Source organism: Thalassophryne amazonica, chromosome 19 (genome assembly GCF_902500255.1).
Source record: "Thalassophryne amazonica chromosome 19, fThaAma1.1, whole genome shotgun sequence".
Classification (NCBI taxonomy): domain Eukaryota; kingdom Metazoa; phylum Chordata; class Actinopteri; order Batrachoidiformes; family Batrachoididae; genus Thalassophryne; species Thalassophryne amazonica.
The window spans coordinates 3549366-3562426 of NC_047121.1; the positions used below are offsets into that span (position 1 = coordinate 3549366).

Below are 13061 nucleotides of genomic sequence, written 5' to 3' on the forward strand. Positions count from 1 at the left end.
CTGCTCGTGTCCATAGCTTCGTCAGCAGGGGGAGCTGTAACCACACGGAGCGTAGGGGCCGTGGAGCGTGGGGAGGGCGGAACGCGGTCGGAACCGGAAGGGAGAGGGACGGCGCGTGCCCGGCCACGCCCTTCCTCTCGTTCCCGACGGCGTTCTTCTAACCGATTGTCTAATCGTATAACGAGATCGATAAGCCCGTCTAAATCCCGCGGTTCGTCCTTGGCCACCAGGTGCTCCTTTAGGACTAACGACAGTCCGTTTACGAAGGCGGCGCGGAGGGCAGTGCTATTCCAGCCGGACCTCGCAGCCGCGATGCGGAAGTCGACTGAATAAGCAGCTGCGCTCCGGCGCCCCTGTCTCATTGACAGCAGCACGGTTGAAGCGGTCTCTCCTCTATTTGGGTGATCGAACACTGTTCGGAGCTCCCTCACAAACCCATCATATATCAGAAGGAGCCGCGAATTTTGCTCCCAGAGCGCTGTAGCCCAAGCGCGTGCCTCGCCGCGAAGCAGATTAATCACATAAGCTATCTTACTAGCGTCAGTCGCGTACATGACGGGACGTTGTGCGAAGACGAGCGAACACTGCATAAGAAAGTCCGCGCATGTCTCCACACAACCCTTGTACGGCTCCGGAGGGCTTATGTATGCTTCAGGGGAAGGTGGGAGGGGTCGTTGAACGACCTGTGGAACGTCACTGTTGCGCACAGGATCGACAGGAGGGGGAGCCGCAGCAGCGCCCTGAGGGCGCGCTTCCACCTGTGCGGCGAGAGCCTCCACCCTGCGGTTAAGGAGGACGTTCTGCTCGGTCATCAGATCCAGCCGAGCCGTAAAAGCGGTGAGGATTCGCTGCAACTCACCGATCATTCCTCCTGCAGACGCCTGTGCGCCCTGCTCTTCCATCGGCCGTTCAACAGCCGGTTGATGCCCCTCGGGATCCATGACGTTGGCCGAGATATCCTGTTGGTTAAGTGTCGGTACACAGACCCACAACAGGGGGCGCAAATGAACGGACAATGGAGGAAGTCAAATAACAACACTTTACTGTTGTGAATGGGCACAACAAATACAACAGATTACAATAATGGACAAAAAGCCAAATCACAAAAGGTGTCGTGTGGGCAGGCTCGAAGATAGGAGACGTCCGTCCAAAGTAGAACCGGAACCACACGATTTCCTCCGCCACCAGACCCCGGGAATACTGGAGCCGCCAAGTCCCGAATTCCCAGGTGGCCACTGCCTCTGCGTGTCGGACCTGGTACTACTGGTGAGGAACGAAGAGACAATTAAACGAGGGCGCGTTTGCACCCAGCAATCCGCACGGCAGGGAAAACTACCTCCACCTCTCGTTGGAAAAGAAGTCTGTTACAACGCACAAAGTCACAAGAAGGTTTACTGTCACACAGTTAGCTGAGTATGTTACCTTCCAGGTAGAACGATATCTCGGCAAAGAGGTGGAGACGTCGTCCTGCTGATATTCCCCTGCTGATCAGATGAGTGGTAACAGCTGTTGCAGGTGATGCGTGACAGCTGTCACCCTGGCTGCTCCTGTGCGGCGACTGCGCCCTCTCGTGCCTGAAGCCCGCACTTCAGGCAGGGCGCCCTCTGGTGGTGGGCCAGCAGTACCTCCTCATCTGGCGGCCCACACAACAGAGGGTGTCTGTCTCCCTGATCTGAACTGGGAGCTGGTTCCACAGGAGAGGAGCCTGAAAGCTGAAGGCTCTGCCTCCCATTCTACTCTTACAAACCCTAGGAACTACAAGTAAGCCTGCAGTCTGAGAGCGAAGCGCTCTATTGGGGTGATATGGTACTAAGAGGTCCCTAAGATAAGATGGGACCTGATTATTCAAAACCTTATAAGTAAGAAGAAGAATTTTAAATTCTATTCTAGAATTAACAGGAAGCCAATGAAGAGAGGCCAATATGGGTGAGATATGCTCTCTCCTTCTAGTCCCCGTCAGTACTCTAGCTGCAGCATTTTGAATTAACTGAAGGCTTTTTAGGGAACTTTTAGGACAACCTGATAATAATGAATTACAATAGTCCAGCCTAGAGGAAATAAATGCATGAATTAGTTTTTCAGCATCACTCTGAGACAAGACCTTTCTAATTTTAGAGATATTGCGTTAAATGCAAAAAAGCAGTCCTACATATTTGTTTAATGTGCGCATTGAATGACATATCCTGATCAAAAATGACTCCAAGATTTCTCACAGTATTACTAGAGGTCAGGGTAATGCCATCCAGAGTAAGGATCTGGTTAGACACCATGTCTAGGACAATCACAAGTAGGACAAACAGACTCAGGGACAGCTTTCTGCCCAGAGCAATCACTGCACTGAACAAAAACAAATCACTCTAATCCGCACCTTCAACTTTCTTGTGCAATATCTGTAAACCATGTGCAATATGATTCCACAGTTGTATATAATTCTTGTTTTACATCACTTAGTCCACATTTCATTTTATTTTATTTATTTTATATTAGCTGTACACATACTCTAAATAATTCACCATTAAATTTCACTATCTTTTAACTCCAGGCACACCTGACTAATCAAGTCAAAACAAAAGGGAGTGCCGGTGTCACAGACCAAATGGTACCCCGCTAAAAATTCGTCCACCCTGCCTTCACTGCGCATGCGTCATTTCTGACCACAGCGGCATACCTGAGTCTGACTCTGAGTCTGACTCTCTTCACCCAAAGTGATCAAAGGGATTAATGTGATTATTAACCATCAGATGACAAAGTAAACCCTCTTAAATTATTCAAAAGTCATTTATAAGCAAAAACGAGCTGATAATCAGTGAGTCGCTACTGACACTCTGAAATGATGTCGGCACTGCAGCAGCACGTCAGACTCAGACGTGCTGCTGCAGTGCTCTGATCGCGTCTTCCATCTTTTAAGATGAAATAACGCTGAATTTATGTGGCAATAATTGTAGTACAAAAGCTTCAGATATCTTTCGCTGAGACAGATGATGACTGGAGTACAGTTTGAAGCAGAAACGAGGTGATAATCGATGTTGATGCTCAGAAATGACTATAGACGCATGCGCAGTGAAAGCAGGGCGGACACCGGTCAAATGTGGCCCACAGAGCTTAAACCGGGAAGCCTTAGTTTTCACAGAAACACACGATAAGTCAATACAAAATCACGACATGCTGATGTTAAAGAATGAGAAACTTTTCTACCTTTTTTTTTTTTAATCAGTTAATCATACTGACAAGACTGATAAGGAGGCAGCAAATGAGAAAAATGCAGCTTTACTTGCTTACCAGGATTCACTGTCAACAATAAGGTGACAAACCAGACAAGTTTTTAACCTAAAAGTTGTTGCATGAATTGAAGACTGTATTATCCAAATAGTAATAATAATATTAGTCGTAACTGTCAATTCAAAGAGTCATGTCAGTGTTGTGACATCAGAGTACAGTGCTCCAGCATTGTTTTTGATCGCATGGCATGTAGAGCGTGCTCAAACAGAAAACAAAAACAATTCAGCTGAGATACCAAACAGAGGTCATTTGTCTGGAGTTATGCGGACATGCGAGGGGGACTCTGAGGAAAGAAGGGAAGACTTTTCCTCACTTTAGCTGAATGGTGGAGGTGCACCTCTCAACACCACTAGGTCAGAGCTGCTGTGAAAAAAAAAAAAAAAAAATCAGCTGAGGTGCACTGCAGCCCATTAGGGTAAGTTACTAATCATAAATAGTTAATTTAAAAAAAATCTCAAAAAAGAATTCTTACTCTTATTGAAAACAATTACTGCAATATTTTACTGTATAAAACAAACTGCAGTCTATGAAATCTAAAAATGGTGCACCAATGAACATACTGAGCAGGACTTATTGCTGCATTAAAAGGTGTATTTTAATTTTTTTTAGCACTTAATTTAAGGTGTGTGTGATGCAGCAATTTCCACTGTGGATATCAGGATTTTTTGTGATTTTGGAATATAGTTGTAATACTACACACAATGTCATCGTCCATCATGTTTTACTACAGACATCCCGAGTATGTGTATCAAACCCTCACACACACACACACACACACCTCTTGTGTGTGGAAAATGCATGACAATGTTGTGCTCAGTGCCTCCTCTGTATCAAAGTTATCACGCTCTTCTCATCATTGTTGGATGCACGCAACGCACCCAACAATGATGAGAAAAGCGTGATAACAGACGGCGGCAGTCAGTGACAGTGGCAGCTGTTTGACTGAAAAATACAACAGTGGACATAAAAAAGTGCTTCCAATCACCGTCACACTGTGGATTCATTCCTTTCTTTTGGGGGGGGGGGGGGGGGATTTGTCAGAGGAAGTGACTCGTGTGGTTCTACCAGAGCAGATTACTTCAAAGTGGATGCCAGAGTTTTATTAAAATTAATTTGTCTTTTGCCTGTTCCCATAAGGTACTTTGAGTCACCACAGCAGATCAGGTAGATTTGCTTTGGGATTTGGCGCAACTTTTATGTCTAATGCATTTCTTGATGTAACAGTATAAACATGCACCGGCCGTGGAGTTTGCCAGCAGTTGCCCAGCCAAGTATTAATCAGGATCAGAATGTTGTCCGCTTCACTTCTGAGATCTGACAGGAAGTTCATCATCCATGTTTACACCTTTGCTGATGAAAAAGGTCACAATAAACCGTGAGATTTTCACCTGTGTCTAAGAAGTTACACTTTTGGTTTGTCTTTTTTAAGGACAACTCAAAATATCTGAACCACTTTCCTTTTGTTCTTTCTATATTTATAATTTTAAAGGGGAAAACGCCAAAACAAATTTATAGAATTTGATATGGTTTGTATTTGTAATCAAGATCTGGATCCCAGAATTATTTAAAGCACTGGTTTCAAGCGGGTTTGACAAACACATCTATTAAAAAAATGCCTCCTGAAGAAGAAAATCTCATTCTCATATACAAGTCTGATCAGAGTACATGTTGGACTTTTTGTTTGGGATTTCTGTGCATTGTTGTAGTGTACATCACATTACTGGCATCTTTCATTTTATTGTTGGAGTCTATTTTGTTTAGTGCTTTGATTCCTGTGTAAGTCTTTGATGCAGTGCATGCAGAAAGTATTCACTTTTTACACATTTTATTATGTTACAGCTTCATTCTAAAATGGAGGGAATTCATTTTTTCCATCACATTTCTACTCACAACACCCCATAATGATGACATAATTTTTTGTTGTTTTTTGCAATATCATGAAAATAAAAGAGAGAGAGAGAGAAATCACTTGTACATAAGTATTCAAACCATCTCCTCAATACTTTGTTGATGCACCTTTGGCAGCAATTCCAACCTCAAATCTTCTTGAATATGATGCCACAAGCTTGGTGCACCTATCTTTGGGCATTTTGGTCCATTCCTCTTTGCAGCACCTCTCAAGCTCCATCAGGTTGGATGGGAAGCGTCGGTGCACAGACATTTTCAGATCTCTCCAGAGATGTTCAGTGACTGTGTGTTTAGGGTCATTGTCCTGCTGAAAGATGAACCGTCGCCCCAGTCTGAGGTCAAGAGCGCTCTGGAGCAGGTTTTCATCCAGGATGTCTCTGTACATTGCTACATTCATTCCTGAATAGTCTCCCAGTTCCCGCTGCTGAAAAACATCCCCACAGCATGATGCTGCCACCACCATGCTTCATTGTAGGGATGGTGCCCGGTTTCCTCCAAACATGACACCAAAGAGTTCAATCTTTGTCTCATCAGACCAGAGAATTTTGTTTCTCCTGGTCTGAGAGTCCTTCAGGTGTCTTCTGTCAAACTCCAGGTGGGCTGCCATGTGCCTTTTACTAAGGAGTGGCTTCCGTCTGGACACTCTATCATACAGGCCTGATCGGTGGATTGCTGCAGAGATGGTTGTCCTTCTGGAAGGTTCTCCTCTCTCCAAAGAGGAATGCTGGAGCTGTGACAGAGTGACCATCAGTTTCTTGGTCACCTCTCTGACTAAGGCCCATCTCCTCCGATTGCTCAGTTTAGATGGGCGGACAGCTCTAGGAAGAGTCCTGGTGGATCTGAACTTCTTCCATTTCCAGATGATGGAGGCCACTGTGCTCATTGGGACCTTCAAAGGAGTAAAAATATTTCTGTCCCCTTCCCCAGATTTGTGCCTCCAGACAATCCTGTCTCTGAGGTCAACAGAGATTTCTTTGACTTCATGCTTGGTTTGTACTCTGACTATCAACTGTGGGACATTAGATGTAGACAGGTGTGTGCCTTTTCAAATCATGTCCAGTCAACAGAATCGACCCCAGGTGGACTCCAATTAAGCTGTGGAAACATCTGAAGGATGATCAGTGGAAACAGGAGACACCTGGCCTCAATTTTGAGCTTCATGGCAATGACTGTGAAACTTACAGTGAGAAAAATAAGTATTTCAACACCCTGCGATTTTGCAAATTCTCCCACTTAAAAATCATGGAGGGGTCTGAAATTTTCATCTTAGGTGCATGTCCACTGTGAGAGACATAATCTAAAAAAAAAAAAATCCGGAAATCACAATGTATGATTTTTTAATAATTTATTTGTATGTTACTGCTGCAAATAAGTATTTGAACACCTACCAACCAGCAAGAATTCTGGCTCACACAGACCTGTTAATTTTTCTTTAAGAAGCCCTCTTATTCTGCACTCTTTACCTGTATTAATTGCACCTGTTTGAACTTGTTACCTGTATAAAAGACACCTGTTCACACAATCAATCACACTCCAACCTGTCCACCATAGCCAAGACCAAAGAGCTGTCTAAGGACACCAGGGATAAAACTGTAGACCTGCACAAGGCTGGGATGGACTACAGGACAGGCAAGCAGCTTGGTAGAAGACAACAACTGTTATGATTATTTATTAGAAAATGGAAGAAACACAAGATGACTGTCAATCTCCCTCTGTCTGGGATTCCATGCAAGAGCTCGCTTTGTGGGGTAAGGATGATTCTGAGAAAGCTCAGAACTACACAGGAGGACCTGGTCAATGACCTGAAGAGAGCTGGGACAACAGTCACAAAGATTACATTAGTAACACATGATGCTGTCATGGTTTAAAATCCTGCAGGGCAGCAAGGTCCCCCTGCTCAAGCCAGCACATGTCCAGGCCCGTTTGAAGTTCACCAGTGACCATCTGGATGATCCAGAGGAGGCATGGGAGAAGGTCATGTGGTCAGATGAGACCAGAATAGAGCTTTTTGGAATCAACTCCACTTATGTTTAGAGGATGAGAACAACCCCAAGAAAACCATCCCAATCGTGAAGCATGGGGTGGAAACATCATACTCTGGGGGTGCTCTTCTGCAAAGGGGACAGGACGACTGCACCATATTGAAGGGAGGATGGATGGGGTCATGTATTGTGAGATTTTGGCAAACAACCTCCTTCCCTCAGTAAGAGCATTGAAGATGAGTCATGGCTGGGTCTTCAGCATGACAATGACCCCAAACACACAGCCAGGGCAACTAAGGAGGGGCTCTGTAGGAAGCACTACAAGGTCTTGGAGTGGCCTGGCCAGTCTCCAGACCTGAACTCAACAGAAAATCTTTGGAGGGAGCTGAAACTGCAAACCTGAAAGATGTAGAGAAGATCTGTATGGAGGAGTAGACCAAAATCCCTGCTGCAGTGTGTGAAAACCTGGTGAAAAAACTACAGGAAACGTTTGACCTCTGTAATTGCATACAAAGGCTACCGTACCAAATATTAACATTGATTTTCACAGGTGTTCAAATACTTATTTGCAGCAGTAACATACAAATAAATTATTTAAAAAATCATACATTGTGATTTCCAATTTTTTTTTTAGATTATGTCTCTCACAGTGGACATGCACCTAAGATGAAAATTTCAGACCCCTCCATGATTTCTAAGTGCGAGAACATGCAAAATCACAGGGTGTTCAAATACTTATTTTGCTCACTGTATCGACATGTGATTTCTTAGTTTTCATTTTTAACAAATTTGCAAAAATCTCAAAAAAAAAAATCACATTGTCATTATGGGGTGTTGTGAGTAGAATTATGAGGACAAAAATTTACTCCATTTTGGAATAAGGCTGTAACAAAACAAAATGTGGAAAAGGTGCTGTAAATACGTCCTGGTGCACTGTAAATTATAATAATCATCATTATGAATAAATGCATAGGCAGCACCGTGGCTTTGTGGTTAGAAGCGCTGCCTCACAGCAAGAAGGTCATGGGATCAATTTCCACGTGTCCTTTCTGTGTGGAGTTTGCATGTTCTCCACGTGTTTGTGTGGATTTCCTCCGGCTTCCTCCTAAAAACATGCATGTTAGGTGGACTGGAAACATTTTATTGCAGCTGTGAATGTGTTTGTCTGTACGTGTCCCTGTGACAGACTGGGTGAACACCACCTCACGTCCTATGACTGCTGGGATAGGCTCCAGCCCTCCTGTGACACTTAACTGGAGTAAGCAGGTATAGAAAGTGGATGGATGAAATAAATGCATTATTTTTCAGTATATACACATCATACTTGAGTATAGATGGTGTGAAGTGACGTCACGCGCAACACACGGTTTTATGTCCACAGCCACACTGGACGGCCAAGCTAATTTGTCCAATATAGCAAAAGGGCTCGATCCTGAACATCAGAAGAGGTAGTAAGAGAAAATACAGAGAATCATCGTGGATACCTACAATATTTTTCTCGAGAAGTTCACCAGTTTTATCGATTCTGAGTGGAAGCCATTTTCAACTACTTCATCAACACTCCATCACCCTACACAGGAGAAGCCCTGAAGACTAGGGATGGATACTGAATACCGTTTTTTTTTTTTTGAGAATCTGGCCATGACTCGATCCACCGACATCAACAGCCTTTTTGCTTAACGATTCCCTTATCGGTCTTTTAGGTCACATTACGCCGGAGCAGCTGTTGTTTTTGAAAGTGTTTATCGGGAATATTATCATTTCTCTACGCTGACTGCAAAGCCGCTGGTGCTGATGATGGCCAGAACTACTACGTATACCAAGTTTCTTCAAGACTAACAAAAGATGAATCAAGAAATTGCTATGATACTTAAAAATGTGCCCAGATTTGCTGTTCTGGATTACATGGGAAAGAAAGGCGCTTTGTGGAACAGCCCCATTACAAACCATCAATTTTACTGTTCCAAAAGGTCGTCAATTTCCAGACACCTAAAAGGAAACAACAAATGTTTGTTCTGATTCTGTGACACCATGTGACTGGGCGACAGGAACTACTCCACGCACTCAAAGGACCATGGGAAACTGAAGTTTTCCATAGAAAACCTTTGGGTGACATCATGCAGGCTTTGGCCGGTTTCTAGACACCTTGGAACCACTATGATCTCTGTACCACATGTATCAATCCACCATGATCTCAGAACCACGTGGATTATGTCATATGTTTTCATCCATATCTCCATTAATATTTTTTCCTATCAACCTAATGTTTTTAATGTGTTCCTCATGTAATTCACTTCAAGAATCATACGAGGTCTGTCCAAAACGTATCGGACCTTTTTATTTTTTGCAAAAACCATATGGATTTGAATCACGTGTGATTGCATCAGCCAAGCTTGAACCTTCGTGCGCATGCGTGAGTTTTTTCACGCCTGTCGGTTGCGTCATTCGCCTGTGAGCAGGCTTTGTGTGAGCACTGGTCCACCCCTCTCGTCTGATTTTTATTGCGAATAAATGTCTGAACGATTTGGAGCTTTGCTGCATCAATTTTTTCCAGAAACTGTGAGAGACCTCCTGGTGGACACCGTTCGGAAAATTAATATGGCTTTCAGGGACGATTTTGTGGGGATTATACAGATTAAGGAGTGTTACTGCCGCTTTAAGGACGCGCTCCCAGCGCCGATAGACAGGCTCACACCCCGCTGAAACAACCAGATCATTTCCAACGTGAAGGCTTTGTTGATCCGGGACGTCGTCTGACTTTCACAAAAATGGCAGGAGCCGTGGACATCAGCACTTTTTCGGCACATTCCACTGTTAAAGGAGTTTTTTTCATGGAAAGAAAAGCGGACGGATGCGCCACCGTGCCGTTCATGGCACGGGACAAAACCACCTCCGTGTTGGTCTCACAGGACGGCTTTCAGACGGCTGTCGGTGGGTTTTCAGTCGTGTGATTATCCGAGAAATTGTGCATGAGCTGGACATGCCAGAACATGTCCTGTGAGGCTTCATCACGGCGTTGCTTTAAGCCATGCGGCTCCACCGCGGCGCGCGGAATTCCTCCGCTCCTCTTTCCATGACAAAATCTCCTGTAACAGTGGAATGTGCCTTTCATTTCTAAACTGGATGCTGTCTTGATCCGGTATGTCGTCTGACTAGCACAGGAATTGTGAAAAGACGTGGACATCAGCACTTTTTCGGCACACTGAGACAGACGTGCGGAGAAATTCCGCGCGTCGCGGTGGAGCCGCATGGCGCACAGCAACGCCGTGATGAAGCCTCACAGGACATGTTGGGGCATGTCCAGCTCATGCTCAATTTCTCGGATAATCACACGACTGAAAAGCAACCGACAGCCATCTGAAATCCACCTGAAAGCCGTAATAAGCTGTGCCGCGTAATGAACGGCTCCATGGCGCTTTTCTTTCCATGAAAAAAACTCCTGTAAAAAGGGCCGATACTTTTTGGACAGACCTCGTATATCGAATTTTATTGACAGCACAGTGAAAAGGGATGAATAGTCCTGAATTTTGTTTTTACTGTCTTAAAACATTTGTCCAAAAAATACTTGACCTGAAGATCGTAGTGGTTCATAGTGGATTAATACATGTTGTACTGAGATCATATCAGTACCGGTGGTACCAAGGTTATTTGGTCCCAAGGTCTCCAGTTACCCTTTGTCCACAGGTGATGACCTTGCATCCAACCTCCTCTTTTCTGACATATTTACAAGCAGAATGTCCCGGTTATTCCAACATACGAGTACAGGATCCCGACTTTTAACCGATCTGTAGTACGTTCTTACATCCCTCCTCAGTTCCACTGCAAAACTCCAAAACTGTTCCACCTTATGACCAAAGAATGTTTCTCCAAGTGGCATTCTGGCCGTGCTGTGTCTGCGTGGGTGTGTGCGTGTGTGCGTATATATATATACTTGGCCGTGCTGTGTCTGCGTGGGTGTGTGCGTGTGTGTGTGTATATATACTTGGCCGTGCTGTGTCTGCGTGGGTGTGTGTGTGTATATATACCTGGCCGTGCTGTGTCTGCTGGTGTGTGTGTGTATATATACCTGGCCGTAGCTGTGTCCTGGCGTGGGTGTGTGTGTGTGTGTGTGTGTGTGTGTATATATGCCTGGCCGTGCTGTGTCTGCGTGGGTGTGTGTGTGTGTATATATACCTGGCCGTGCTGTGTCTGCGTGGGTGTGTGTGTGTGTATATATACCTGGCCGTGCTGTGTCTGCGTGGGTGTGGTGTTGTGTATATATACCTGGCCGTGCTGTGTCTGCGTGGGGTGTGTGTGTGTGTATATATACCTGGCCGTGCTGTGTCTGGCGTGGGGTGGTGTGTGTGTAAATATACCGTGGGCCGTGCTGTGTCTGCGTGGGGTGTGTGTGGTGTGTATATATAAACCTGGCCGTGCCTGTGTCTGCGTGGGTTGTGTGGTGTGATGTGTATATATACCTGGCCGTGCCTGTGGTCTGCGTGTGTAAGTGTGTGTGTGTTGCTGTATATATTACCTGGCCGTGCTGTGTCTGCCGTGGGTGTGTGTGTGTGTGTGTGTATATATACCTGGGCCTGTGCTGTGTCTGCGTGGGTGGTGTGTGTGTGTGTGTGTATATATACCTGGCCGTAGCTGTGTCTGCGTGGGTGTGTGTGTGTTTTGTGTGTATATATACCTGGCAAGTGCTGGTTGGGGTTTACCCGTGCTGTGTCTGCGTGGGTGTGTGTGTGTGTATATATACCTGGCCGTGCTGTGTCTGCGTGGGTGTGTGTGTGTGTATATATACCTGGCCGTGCTGTGTCTGCGTGGGGTGTGTGTGTGTGTGTGTGTATATATACCTGGCCGTGCTGTGTCTGCGTGGGTGTGTGTGTGTGTGTATATATACCTGGCCGTGCTGTGTCTGCGTGGGTGTGTGTGTGTGTGTATATATACCTGGCCGTGCTGTGTCTGCGTGGGTGTGTGTGTGTGTATATATACCTGGCCGTGCTGTGTCTGCGTGGGTGTGTGTGTGTGTGTATATACCTGGCCGTGCTGTGTCTGCGTGGGTGTGTGTGTGTGTGTATATATACCTGGCCGTGCTGTGTCTGCGTGGGTGTGTGTGTGTGTATATATACCTGGCCGTGCTGTGTCTGCGTGGTGTGTGTGTGTGTGTATATATACCTGGCCGTGCTGTGTCTGCGTGGGTGTGTGTGTGTGTATATATACCTGGCCGTGCTGTGTCTGCGTGGGTGTGTGTGTGTGTATATCGTGGGTGTGTGTGTGTGTGTGTGTATATACCTGGCCGTGCTGTGTCTGCGTGGGTGTGTGTGTGTGTGTGTGTATATATACCTGGCCGTGCTGTGTCTGCGTGGGTGTGTGTGTGTGTGTGTATATATACCTGGCCGTGCTGTGTCTGCGTGGGTGTGTGTGTGTGTGTGTATATATACCTGGCCGTGCTGTGTCTGCGTGGGTGTGTGTGTGTGTGTGTGTGTATATATACCTGGCCGTGCTGTGTCTGCGTGGGTGTGTGTGTGTGTGTGTGTATATATACCTGGCCGTGCTGTGTCTGCGTGGTGTGTGTGTGTGTGTGTGTATATACCTGGCCGTGCTGTGTCTGCGTGGGTGTGTGTGTGTGTGTGTGTATATATACCTGGCCGTGCTGTGTCTGCGTGGGTGTGTGTGTGTGTGTGTGTATATATACCTGGCCGTGCTGTGTCTGCGTGGGTGTGTGTGTGTGTGTGTATATACCTGGCCGTGCTGTGTCTGCGTGGGTGTGTGTGTGTGTATATACCTGGCCGTGCTGTGTCTGCGTGGGTGTGTGTGTGTGTGTGTATATATACCTGGCCGTGCTGTGTCTGCGTGGGTGTGTGTGTGTGTGTGTATATACCTGGCCGTGCTGTGTCTGCGTGGGTGTGT

At 45.8% G+C, this 13061-nt stretch overlaps 1 protein-coding gene across 1 annotated transcript in view; it reads right to left on the minus strand.

The window, feature by feature from the left end:
• Positions 1-13061, minus strand: part of pdss2 (prenyl (decaprenyl) diphosphate synthase, subunit 2) — a 117547-nt gene that overhangs the window by 103733 nt on the left and 753 nt on the right. The gene's annotated exons all lie outside the window — the stretch shown is intronic.